Source organism: Solanum verrucosum, unplaced genomic scaffold (genome assembly GCF_900185275.1).
Source record: "Solanum verrucosum unplaced genomic scaffold, falcon-dt-bn FXZP01000050.1, whole genome shotgun sequence".
Taxonomy (NCBI): Eukaryota; Viridiplantae; Streptophyta; class Magnoliopsida; order Solanales; family Solanaceae; genus Solanum; species Solanum verrucosum.
The window spans coordinates 2,398,806-2,401,453 of record NW_026020020.1 but is presented as its reverse complement, the minus strand read 5'-3'; positions in this window follow the sequence as shown (position 1 = coordinate 2,401,453).

Genomic DNA, 2,648 nt, shown 5'->3' with positions numbered 1-2,648 from the left:
TAAGATGCAATTTAAAGAGCGCAAGTGTAAGATTAAAAGAAAAATATACATGGGAAACATGTAATTACAAATGCATGGGGACTGTATATACTCAGTAGAACAAATAACAATCAGTGTTATTGTAGCCGCAAGGGAAAGAAACAAAGTGAATGAGTGGGTTGTACTCTTAGGCAATATTCCATCTGGAAATGTGATTCATATTGTTCACTTTCAGAATGTCGTAAGTAATTGTACAAGCAGTAGAGGTAATGAAAGATTAAATTAATAAGGGGATAACTTACAAGTTTACTAAATAGCACAACAAATTCCAAGATGTTGTGTTTGCGAATATTCTGCGTGCAGGGAAAACAATTAAATTGCCAAAGGAAAAGGTTAGTTTACTAAAGTAGATTTTCAATGAGAGAGTGTATCGTTACATACATGTGCGTCAACTGTAATTGTTGGGTGTTTGATGGGGAGAAACATCTATATTTATAAGTTATAAATAGTGGAAAGCGATGGATTACGTCTATTTGGGAATGGTGGAAGTTGGTGTCTGTTCAACGTGGTGGTTGAAGTGGTGGCATTTGTGAATGGAGGTATGTAGCGAACGAAGGTGTAGGTTGAAGGTACGAGGGGTGGAATGTAACACCCCGAAATTTAGTAGACTAACTAGGTTCAAGTGTGAGGGCAAAAAGCCAAGGAAATAGGGCAAGGGCCAAGGGAAGGGTCAAGGCTGCCCAAGGCACTGTCCATCTTCCATGCAAGCCTTGACGGCTCGTGGTGGCCACCACGGATCATGGTGCCACCCGTGGTGGTGAGGCAGTGGCTCCACAAGGCTGCCCCAAGTTAGACTCCCACACACGAGCCACTTCACAGCTCGTGAAGGCCTAGACAGGCCGTGGGAGGAGTCGTGAAAGTGCCTTAACTTTTTAGGGGCCAAAGAGTGGCTGCCTAGCCACTGGAAAGTGACCACAAGAGGGACCGCGACTCGTGGAGCCCTTCGTGAAAGGAGGCAGTGCACTGCTAAGTGAAGGGCATTTTGGGACTTTCCAGTTTTAATTAAAATAAAGTGAGATCGTTTTGCCTAAGCCTAGTACACCTATATAAGTGATTTTAACCCTTTAAACTCACCATTCAAGTCATTTTTTCCAAAAACCCCAAAAGAATCCCAAAGTTCTTCTCTCAAATATTTTTCTCTCTAGAATTTAAAGAAGAATAAAGAGTTCAAGCTAGGATCAAGGTCAAGTCTCCAATTCTCAAGAATTTGTGGGTATGGTGGATTTTCATTCATGGAGCCCCCATGATTTTGCCCAATTTAGAAGAAGAATTCCCCAATTCTAGTTAGGGTTTCTTCTAATGTTATGGATTTTGATCCAATAAAGTGGATTATGATTGTTTATTATTGAATTGATAGAATTACATGTTTTAAGATGAAATTTCATGTACCCATGCCTAACCCATGTCTAGAAAAATGAAATTGATATAAATGGATTTTATGCCATGAAAGGGGAAATTGAGGATTTAGATGTAGTCTTCTAGGATTGATGATATACAATGTAGATTGCTAGAATTAGAGTATATAGACATGAATTGCTTAAGAGTAAAGCATATAGATATGAATTGATTGAGATCAAAGAATATATGATGAATTATGATTTGTAAGGCTTTGAGATTAGAATTGTCTTGAGACTAAAGCTAATATGATGAGTTATGACTAGTATAGCTTTGAGAGTAAAGCTTACTTGATGAATTATGATGATTAGGGCTTTGAGCGTAAAACTTATATTATGAAGGTTGATTTGTAGATAGAATTGTTGTGGAAGGATTTACCCACATGATCTACTCTTTTAATGTATGAATGTATAAATGTGAAAGGTTTTCTCACATAGAATGATTCTAGGTTGAAAGGTTTGCTCACCTAAAATGAATCTAAGTCAAAGGACTATGAGATGTGATGAGGCTTGAGGTGATTCCCTAAGACCTTCATATGAGAGAGATGTGAGGTGATTTCTCATATTCCTAAGTTAGAAAACATGAGGTGATTACCCATGTCATGAGATGATGAACATGATGTGATTACCCATGTCATGAGATGATGAACATGATGTGATTACCCATGTCAAGAGATATGAACATGAGGTGATTACCCATATCATGTGATGATAAATGTAAGGTGACTACCCTTAATATATAACTTCTAGGGTAAGGCAAGAGATGAATACCCATTAGCCGTTATATCAAGGACATGGAAGCGAATACCTATGATTCTTATAGAATGATGTGGAGGCCTATATCATATAGTGTTGGACATAGAGGTGAATACCTATGATCCTTGTAAAATGATGTGGAGGCTAATACCTACATCATATAAATGTGAACATGGAGGTGAATACCTATGATTCCCTAAAATGGACATGTAGGCGAATACCTATGACTATACTAATAAGGCAAGAGGTGAATACCCATTAGTCTTTATAAGAGGCAAGAAGGTGAATCCCTATGTCTCTAAAAGAAAGCAAAAATAATGTTAATTATGTAAGAAGAATTAATTGTTTGGATTGTTGCTAGATTGGCCTTCCATGAGATGTATGACTAGAGGTGATGACCTAAGTCTTGACTAATGATAAGTGAGGTTAATTCAAGAAGTACTCCTCTTATGATATGAT